General features: G+C 40.6%; 1 long non-coding RNA gene across 1 annotated transcript; it reads right to left on the reverse strand.

The window, feature by feature from the left end:
• Positions 1 to 350: 350 nt before the first annotated feature.
• LOC136291785 (uncharacterized) lies at positions 351 to 8,508 on the reverse strand. The gene is made up of 2 exons (XR_010721718.1): positions 8,419 to 8,508; positions 351 to 901 (listed from the first exon to the last, which is right to left on the reverse strand). It is a non-coding gene; the product is annotated as an uncharacterized lncRNA (long non-coding RNA).
• Between the last annotated feature and the right edge of the window lie 2,571 nt (positions 8,509 to 11,079).

Genomic DNA, 11,079 nt, shown 5'->3' on the forward strand with positions numbered 1-11,079 from the left:
ATGACAAGCATTTATTCTTTATTTTCCTTTAATCCAACTGCCCAGTTACACCTCAAGTTTCCCTTTGCTCATTCCCTCTGCTTATTCCACACAGTGGATTTCCAGGGTAGGAGGGAACATGCAGCACTGCTGCTGACTGCTGCATAAACAACACAGCGGATGGGAAGAGGAGATCCGAGAGAAACATCTTACCTATGCAAATGGTATGTCACCAGCTTTTGATAAAAAATAAAATAAAAATAATAAAAAATAAAATAAAATAAAGCTTTTCAATGATCAATTGCCCTAGGAGAGACACCTGAAAGCATTTTGTCTGGCAGAAGAGAGATGTTAATAGGCTGCATGCAGGGTCATGTTTAAGCTTATTTTATTACTTCAGCTTGTGGCTGTCACAAGTCAAAATAATTTCTAGCGAGAGTCTTAGAGAGACCAGAGTCAATGCACTCCTTGTCCATTAACAAACTTCGTCTGCCTCATGGCGAAATGACCATAGTGCATCTTTACAAGACAGTTTTGAATCATGTTTCATCTATCCTTAATATCTTGTCTTGAAAGCATGCTCAGCAATCTGAAGGACCAATTCTGTACAGGCTTTTGACCAAATTGCACCAGCAATTTGTGTAATTGAAACCCTCCTGTAATTCAAGAATCCATTTTTCTCTGAGCTGCATCAGACACAGAAGTGTCACTGAGATTCAGATCCTCCATCTGCCACCCTTTTGCACAGGTTCTCTGAGACCAATCCATATCCATTTTTCTGACATCAGTCCTGTGACAATCCGTCTTCACAGGGCAGAAGAGAAGTGTTCTGAGGTTTCAAGCTGCCACTTTGTCCCACTGCATGCTCAGGCTTTAGCCTCCATTTCTAATTTGATTGCCAACAAGATCCCCTCTAAAAGGACTGAAGAGAAAAAGGCTTATGGAGGAGACTGGAAGACACAGTTATTCAGCTTCCACCCCCATCTTTGCTACTGTCTCCCTGTGTACCTCCATCTCTTTCTACCTTACTTCTTTCTTTCCATCACACATTTGTCCAGCAAAGAAGGAGGGCATTTGTCAGGTGAAGGCCCAGTTTATATTCTTGTCTTCTCTTCGAGGTGCTACCACACTCTTAACCATTAATACATAACAATGAAACAAATCTGCATCTTCACATGCTCATCTCACCAAGGACTGAAGAAGTAAGTAGCTCAGTTGTTAACTCCCTTGACTGTTACTAAACTCTTCCAGGCATCAATGAGAAAGAGACAAGAAAAGTCCTTGTCTCTTAGACAAGAAAATGTCTAATTATAGTGCAGGTGCCTAATCTGTCACATGAGAGCTCAAGACCAAGACAACATTTTTGAACTCACGCCTGAAAAAATGAGACACAAGCTTACAAAGAAACTACAAAATCTCTACTACAAAATAACTACAGAATCAGTGGACTATGACAAGAAACAGCAGCAAAAGAATAAATTCAAAGAAAAGCAAGTATGTCACTCCCCTTGAGTTGCTTTCCTTTTGCTTCTGTCTGCATCAGTTAATGATGGCTCTAGAGCTTATCCCTCCAGCTGCCAAGATATCTCAAACCCAGAACCATTTTTTGCCTATAGCTGTCCAGCAAATCCCCAGAAGGGTTGGAAATCATCACAAATTTCAATCACAGGCCACTTGAAAGTGGTATCCTGTCTCAGCAGGATTATACCAGTTGCTCATTCATATGGTAGTGTTTTTCTCATCCTTTCTGAGTGCTAAGAATTGGAGAGGGGCAAGAGACCACAAGGCCATAAAGTTCACAGGAAATTATAACAAAGGCTATTCTATCCAGAAGGCAGACATACATCAGTGGTGCATCTAGTGATCCTTACATACACAGCAAAAAATCCTTTTTCTACTGCAACAAGTACAAGTAGCTGCATTTACAAAGAGGGCTTTTGTAAAGATTAAAAAAATGCGAATTAAATTCCTTCCTTGCAAGGTTGTTTTGCACCATTACTAGTTCCACAGATGCATAGCAACTGCTAAATCCATGCAGGGCCTGATGCACCAGCTGCATCTGCACACTGATCTTGGCCCAAGCCCAGCTCCCGTTGTGTATGGGTGCCAACACTGCACCCATACTGCTCATTATCCATAGCCTCATCCCTGCAAGCTCTAATAGGAGAGTTGCAGGAAGTTTACCTTACAGGTAGACAGGTGTTAACACTCTCCTTATATAAAGAGAGGCACGGGGATTTGGGACGAGCTGTTTGTGTGTTTACACTCTGGTTCATCAACCCTAGTACTTAATTGCTTTTTCCAAAATAAAGCAGAGAAGAGAGACAAGTTCAGTTAATGAATAAACTGTTCCCATTGTTAATTAATCAGTGGCAGAATAATGATTCAGAATCAGAGCTGCTCTGTTCTAGCCATACTCAAAAGGAGATCAGCTCACCTCCTCCCAAACACTTGAGAAAGGCAGCATTCAGAGGTTGCCTAGCAAGTGAGCCAACACAGGCTGTGCTACAGAGTGCACTGCCACAAACGTCGTCTTGACGCACTCCCACTTCAGCTCCCTCGTCACCAGCTCTGGGTATGTGACACTGCAAAAAAGGAGCATTTCCCAGGTAATCAGGGCCTTAAACAGCTAGGATTAAGTTTTGGCCCCAAGTCCTGGCACACCACTCAGATGGCAGAAAGCTGGTGTGCAGTGTTCCTGGTGTGACATGCGTAATAAGCAAGTCACTACCACCCCTACCATCCACACTTGTCACACTCTTCAAATGCTCTCCATGTTTATCTTCACTTGTTGGAGTATACCGGGTAGCCAATGTGCTGGATACATTCAGGGGCTCACTTTGAAGCTGTTGCCCTGTGATTATGTTCTACAAAGAATTAGATAGAAACTTTTTCCAGAGCAAAATTTATCAAGCCTGAGACTATCTGGACAATAACTAGTGAAGAGCAGCCAGGCAAATTGCCAGGCAGAAGTGGGAAGCATGTCACCAGCGGAGAGGAACAGCCCACCTTCATCACAGACAAACTGAGATGGCATCTGCTGTAGGTCTGCCAGCTGCTCACATTTCCTTGCCTTGATTTCACCTGTGGCAGCACAGGCAGTAGAGCTGGCTTTGCACATGGTCAGGACATTCTGCTTTGTTTGAGTACTCGGCAGTCCATTGACCTGGCTTTTTACGACGAACTCAAAGCACATTTATCCAGAACACTGGGAGACTGGGGGCTGGAGGGCTATTCCAGGAGCTGAACTGACAGAAGTTGATGTCCTCATCATTTATGGCTTAATCAGTTTAATCATTGTGCCACCAAGGCATTACAAAAATAACAACTGGCTTCCAGACTGGTCGATACTTTTATAAGGTTTTTGTACATTGACCTTTTAATGCACAGCTGACTGTGTAATCTGCCCTGATGGAAGAAAATGGCATTTTATCACCAAAAAAAAAAAAAAAAAAAAAAAAAAGTTTTGGCATGGTATTACCACACTCCACAGAGACTAGCTAAACTAAAGTAAGCTCATAACAAGTGTACTAATTAGAGGATGAAAAGAATGGATACAAAGTCAAAAATCCCAGGAAATCAAATTTCCAGGGATATTTGCAAAGCTGCAGGTGTTTTCTCTGTACAGTGAGACAGTGCTGAAACATCCACAAAAGCAAGGACCTTCTTTCCACAGGCTTCAACGGATGGTTCAAATGTAAGTACTGTGAAGAATGGCATGTGAGGAAACAGGAAAATCTGAGGGAGAGGTGAGCAAAATGATTATGCAAGGAAAGAAAGGCTGAAGAAAACTTGTCACATGACCCAGCGAGTGAATGCTAAAGAAATTAAAGGCAGGGGTGGTATGGGAGAATGAATTAATTTTGGAAGTCCATGGTCTGGGGACCAGGTGCACAGTGACAGAGTTAAAGGCCTGGGACACAAGTGGATTAGACAGTAGTTTCTGAAGTTGCAACAGCAGGAAGTTTATGCAGGAAATAAGTAGCAGACAACCTCTTCAGAGACAAATATCCTGTTTTCCTACAAACTTTCCTAGTTAAGAAAAAAAAAGAATCCAAATAAATCTCATATAACGAAGTCATCAGCTTATTTTTTTTTTTACTTTTTAAGTAAACAAAATGTTCTTTTGAATTCTTTGAGAGACATTAGTGGGTTTTAAAATAAGAAAAATTAACACTGTATTTCCCACAACTGAGCTTGCACACCCCAAGAGTTTTACTGCCCGCTCTGGTTTCCTTTGTTTTGTTAGTTGTGCTCCACATCAGAAACAATGAAAGCTTTTTTGTTGTTGTTAAGAAACATCTTTCATATTGAGCTGTAAACCACTCCTGGTGTATGTGAGCATGGATGTTTGGGGGGGGTGTGAGCAAGCTTGTTTGTGACAGAGGAAGAGAGTGGATACATGTGTAATAGGGGAAAAAATGAGAGCTAAGAAAGCAAAAACCAGTCTAGAGTAGAATTAAGCAGTTGTGAAACAGGATTATAACAAGATGAGGTTATTTCTGTGATTTTAGGCCAGTTGGGGAAGTGGGAAACCTAGAAATTCTCTCAGTTGCAAGGCAATTCAGAGTTCATTAAATGCTTTTTGGTTGTTTGGCTGTTTGTTTTAAATCTCCCAGCAACAACGGGAAGAAGATTTGCAAAAAACTATAGGAGGGAAAAGCTCCATGGAGCTTAAAAGAGAGAAAAAGCTCTATCCATATGAATAAAATCTCTCTCTGTGCTGGGCTTCTTTTTACAAGCTTTGCTCTTGTAGGTTTCTATATTGTAACAGTTGGGCTGCATTTTTTTCACCATTCCTTCTTAAGCAAAAAACCAAGAGACTTTAGTGGGACCTGGTGCACATTACAACGGCTCAGGGTAACTAATCAACAGCTGCTGGGTCAGAAAGAAAAGATCCACTGCTGAGATATGGCAGGAATTGTTCCCGTCTTTCAACTAAAGTGGTGCTGAGTACTGCTTCCTTCTGGCAGTTTCTGTGCTACAAATTTTTCTTTTAAAAGCTTATTTACTTTTCCAGCAGTGATTCAGGCAGTTACTTAAGGTCCTGCAGCTAAATCAAATATTTAATTTTCATCTAGTGTCAGTGAAAGATAACAGAGCTCAGCATGAACAAATTGAGATTTCGATTACTACGAGTACTTCTATGTTCTCAGCCAGAGATACAGTCTGTCCAGACAATGGGTAGTTAGTAGGAGACATTCTTCCTGAGAAGAATGTGTTGTCCTGATCCTTTCCCAGGGCTGCCAACAGAGCTAAGTGGTTCCTTGCGGAGCACAGGCTTGACTCCACTGGGCTGAATCCCACCATGTCACACAGCCAGCATCTGAGAGCAATCTGCCCTCGCTGCTGGGACAGCACAGGGCTGGGACACTCACCTACAGGTTAAGCACTCAGCATTCCATTTCCAGTCCTGCAAAGCCATCCAATTACTCACCATGCAATTACTTGGTAGTCAGTAAATAAAATTCACATGATCAGAAAAATACTGCTTTGTTAGGGAAACAAGGAACAGGATAAATAGAAAATTAGGGGGTTCTTTTCCAGTAGAGAAAAATATTAGTTTCAAAATTTGTATCCATATTTCTTCTCCAGTTCAGGGATGTTTGTCTGGATCCATTTCTAGCCTTAAACTGCAAGGATGACTTACCATCTAAAAAAAGCCTTACATTTGGGCAATGTGTCTTAAGTCTTTTTCAACTATTTCAGCCGGCAGACTCCAGAAGCTGGGCCACCTCAGACTAGGTCCATGTGCTGTTAGCAACTGACAGTGTGTAAGGGAATGGAGGTATTACACAAAACCTTGGTAATGGCTGAATTCTGCCTGTTAGTTTTAATAACTTCAACAAAATAAAATTACCCAAGCCTAGCAAATCTGTTGACTCTCCAAAGCTGGAAAGGAAACAAACTTAATTTCTCCTCAGTGTTAAAGCCACTATTTCGTAGACAACTGAAATAATAATTAAAAGAAAACTAGCCCACTAGTACTGGAGCTAACTTTAATTCTATTGCCCCCACTAGATACAATGCAGAAAAGTCAAACCCTCACTGTAAAAGATACATCAGGTTTAATGCACACATCAGATTTACACAGGAAAAACAAGTGGTACATTCATTTTGTAATATGACAACCTGTGAGTGCTTTCTACATGGCAGAGGGAAGTGGCGCTACTTTCCTTCAGGTTCAGCTAGCTTTGGGGATCTGAAAATCTAGTTAAAGTTCAGATAGCTGTAAGATTATGTGGAAACACTGGGTTGAAGGAGTGAAAGAAAAGTTTTATAAGGATGTGTTCCCAGGAAATCTCACCTATTTGCATGGGAAAGTGCTCACAGGGATCTGATAAAGCAAGAGAACTGGACTCCAGAGGTTTTGTTCAGAACAAGTACATAGGCCATGTAGACCACTTCCCTGACTCGGCAGGCTGCCCCCAATCCCCTTTCTAGTAGTGTAGTGAGAAGTGCTTTAAAATGCATGTAGGCAGATTCTTTAGATGGTCTACAGATAGACCCTATAGATATGTAGGTAGGTTTCAGTTGTATTTCTGTTCTAATATTGGCTGTCCTAAAGAGCTAGGATAACGCAACTGTTCTTGCAACTCAGCTGAACAGATTTTAATTTCAGGATTTTTCTTATGATGTTCCATCTCAGTTTTTCTTTGTTTATATTTATCCTGCCTACCCTCTTAAATATTTCCTTTCCCCTTTCCCCTTCTTGGTATTCATGTCACACAATTTTTTTCAGACTGTTAACATCTTCCTATTTCAGCATCTCAAAATTAAACCAGATTTAGAATCTTCTGTCATAAATCAAACACAACAGGAACAACTAACACATCTCTTAAAGGTGACTCCTCTCACAGAGCTGGACTTAAGAGGCTGACAAACTCTCAGCCTAGGACTTCACAAACTAGGTCAAACAACTGTAATTTCAACTGTGCATTTCCTACCTTTTTTCTCCTCATGAAAACATACATTAATAAACTGATGCTAAGAAACTCCAAAGAGCAAATCACAGAGTTTAGCCAGCTGAAGGAAAGGCAGAACTTCAATTTGAACACACAAATCTGAAAATGTTTTTACCATTTAATTTCTCATCCTTTTTTTTTGCGTTGACAATAGAGGGGGAAAAAAAATCCCCTCTCTATGACAAATGCATATTATAGAAATTTGCTTCTCTACAAGTGTGAAAGCACTGTATCATAAGGGGAAGGCAGGAGATGTCTCTGCAGGTTCGAGCCTACTATTTCATATTTATCATGTAGACTCTTTGGATTAAGAAGCTGGCATGTCTCAAACATATCCTACTTGCTTGAGTGCCACAGTATTGGAAAGAAACATTCAGTGCTTCATGTTTCTTCTGTATTACAATAGTATTAGTTACAAACCGTGCATGGAGACCGATTACTTTGCTCCAGAGCTATTTGGCTCTCCAGGCTAAACAACTACTAACTGTCTCAGAACAAGGAGAGAAATTAAATGCACAGCTGACTCTCTGCAAATCTTGACAGAAGGCTGGAAAACAGCATGTCCACCCTTGAGCTTTCAAAGAGATCTACAGGAAAATAGTGTGGAGGAATAAAGGAAAGGCATGGAAATTACTTTGTAAGACAGTATTGTCTAATTGCTCAGGAATTAAGAGGTGAGATGTAATTAATCACTTCAACTAATTCATTGTTTAACCTTGACAAAATCCCTAGTGATTGATTCTGTGCTCAGGTTTTCCTGTGCACATATTCAGAATATATTAGCTAATGCAAAGCAAGTCACCCAGATTTTTAAAGTCTATTAGGAACTCCCAAAGCTAATAACTATCTCTGAGAGTACTCCATTTTATAGGAGGCAAAGCACTCATTTAACTGTAGCCACATTACCAAGTCTCCTCACACACAATTTCCAAGCTTAAGTACCAGTTGCAAAGAAGTCATACCTCAGATATGAGAGCCCTTTCCCACTACCTCATTGTTCCTTCACAGCACGACTGTTGCAATAACCCTGAGGACAAAGCCAGGAAGTCTGTGATACACCCCAGGCTATGACCATCACAGACTTAAGCTGAAAACTTTCAAAGGCAATCAGCCTGAAACAAGGGATGGTAAGTGACTATCATCTTTGTTGTGGGATTCATTTTCTTGAATGCCAAATGCTGCTTTAAAGACTGTTATTTTAGCTCCCTCGACAGGGTAGAACAGATCATCAGCACTGAAAGTACCAACATATTTGAGCTAAAAAAAAATGTAGGTTAGGGGGCAACACATATGAAAAAAAGTAAAAGCTCCCATCCTCTTTAAATTTCCTGCTCCTGGCTACCATATTGTCTGGAATTGATTTGGTATAAGCAATATGGCCTTTCAGATTTTAAAGAAACCATAAACCCAAAAGATATTCACTACCACCCCCTCTCCCTAAAGAATAGCTCAAGTCTTTTTCAAGAGCACATACCTTGCACTGTGTCCAGACCTTTCTGTAAAAAAATCCTAAAAAATTAAAGCCTGTTCTTGTATGTCTCTGCAGAGGCAGCTCCACAGCCAAGCTCTCAGCTGGAAGTTCTAGAATAGGAATCAAGAGTCCTTTTGTGCCTGCTCTGCTGGGGCAGTGTAAATTTACACCTGCTTCAGATTTAGTTTAGCAATTAGTAATTATTTGGTAAATTAAGGAAGGTGGGAGAGTTTCCTCTCAAATAAGGCTATTATTTAATAAGAGAAAAACTGGGTGCTACATGAACTGGGCATGCTATTTCTGACCTCAAGGAGTGCCAAACCGACTAGGGTAGGTTTGTAGAATTCTAGGAGTTTCATTTGCAAAGATGTCTTAGTGTCTTCCATTCTCAACTTTCCTAATGCTGTGAAAATCCATTTTCTTTCAAAACTTTTCCTCTCTTGAAAATCATAACTGGCCCAGCCACAAGCAATAGTCAAAGATCAAGTCTTTTTCCAAAGCTGACCAGCATCAAGAAGCGTGTGTTTCTCTGTGGTGAACTGCACAGTTCTCCTTGGTCTAACAAAAACAACCCCATATCATTAGTATCTGAGGATGTCTCGTTTGTTCCAACTAATGCATACATGTATCTTTTTACTTACCAAAACCAGCAGAATACAGATCAGGTCAACATTAATACAAGCAGGTACTTTTCATTGGCAAAGTATAAGCTCCACCTTATCTCTTCATTAAAAAAAAAAAAAAAAAAACAACTGCCCATAACTTTCCTGTACAGAACAAGGAATTCAGTTTCATGGGGAGAGCTCAAAGGAAGGGTATTCACTGAATGACAAAGCCCAGGGGAAGGCAAGGATTTAACAGGTCTGATGAGATTTCCACTTGTTCTGGCTGCAGATTAGAAGGAATTCAAAGCAGAACTGCCAGTGCATAAAGAAGAAAAGGGACCCATCCAGAGCATGCAGCCATTCAAAGACAAGCAAGAAGCATTAACCTGTATTAAGGAATACAAGAATAAGTCCAGGGGCTTTTCCTTAATGCCTGACATCTGAAACCGAGGTTCTTCTAACATAATTTCCAAATATTTTTGATTTTGGCTTAATGTCTGTTTCATGTAGCAATAAAGCAACGCTCTCATATTTTGCATATTCAGAGAGCTCCCAAAATACTATGGCAGAATCTCAGCCCCATTTACTCCAGTTCACCAAACTGGCAGGTCAGCCTCTTCTGGGAATCTGATCATTATGAAATTAGCTGTATGGGAGCTGAATTCATAAGAAATTCAGCCCCTTAACATACAAAGACCATGAGATGCCTTTTTTGTGTAGAGATGTGCACATGTGTTTTAGGGTAAGGACTATAGGATAGCAATGTTTGTACATACTGTGTCCAGAATTTAAAAAAAAAGAGAAGTATTGTAAGGCAGTTTCACAAGAATCAGTTAAAAACCAATGAAATCTGCAGGTCTTATAAACCGGCCAACAAATCAAACAGCAGTACTTTGTTCCCTATATGTGAACACAGGTTCTGATAGTACCGTCTGTTTTTAAGCCATAGGGTATATACTTGGTAAGTCTTCCCTTCACTGGCAAATCAATGCACTACTTCTCTAAGTTTTGGTTAGGGTTATGCCAATTCCACTTCATCTGACCCTTTTTCCACACACAGCTCAGCACGTGCCACCCAGGCAGCACTCAACACTGCTTGTCAGCAGTTGTCCTCTGACCACCTGCCGCAGAAGGGCAGCAAGAGTTAGCCCGTGTCCGAGCTTCACATGAAAGTCCAGAGTGCCAGGGCTGCAGCTGTAACATGCAGGGCTCAGTCCTTGCCTGGCAAGAGCTGGACAAATGCAAGGAAGAAAAAAGAGATTTGCGCAAACTAATACTTTGAAAGAGAGTGGGGAAATACCACTCCTCTTGTGCAAGCTTAACAGAAATTCAGCAGTGCCCAGGGTCACCGAGGCCTACCTGGCAGCAATCTCCAGACATGTGTCAGAGGATCTCTAGTGCAATACCAATTCAGAGAGCATGGTTCCAACTGCTGGGTCACTGATCGTCTGACATCCTGCAGTTGCCCAGTTATTCAGAAAAAAACCAAACCCAAACTCTGAGAAAAATGCCCATGGATCAAAATGCTGCTTAAGCAACAAGGCCTTCCTGTGCCTTTTGCATGAAAGGTAGAGATCTGTAATTACATAAATGCATAAAGAACTGTCCAGGAATAACGTCAGACATGGAAGGACTAGAATTCAAACAGAAACTATGTGGTGTTGAAGAAATATTTTTTTTTTTTTTAAGTAAAACAGTCATCCAAAGGAACAGCTACATTTCCCTTGCTTCCCTGCATAATATTGAAGAGGTGGTGGAGAGGAAAGAGTGTCATCTTTTATGGAAATAAGTCCAAAAATCTGAATTCTTTTTGTAAATGTTGCCAGTATCAACTAACCCTCTACAAGTAACTTCCACAGCATAACAAGATATTCAGTGAGTATTTAGCATACATTGTTGTCTGAATTACTAGTTTCTTTCAAACACCTACAGAGACACTTTTTTTCTTTAAACAGAGGATAGACTATCACAAAATGTCAGCTTGTATGCATCCCAAGCAAAAAAACCTCAATTATATTTGCAAATATCTATTTACAAAAGATCAAGACAGAATGTTGGC

This window comes from Chamaea fasciata, unplaced genomic scaffold (assembly GCF_029207755.1).
Source record: "Chamaea fasciata isolate MVZ Bird 193981 ecotype frontalis unplaced genomic scaffold, bChaFas1.0.hap1 SCAF_7, whole genome shotgun sequence".
NCBI classification, from domain to species: domain Eukaryota; kingdom Metazoa; phylum Chordata; class Aves; order Passeriformes; family Sylviidae; genus Chamaea; species Chamaea fasciata.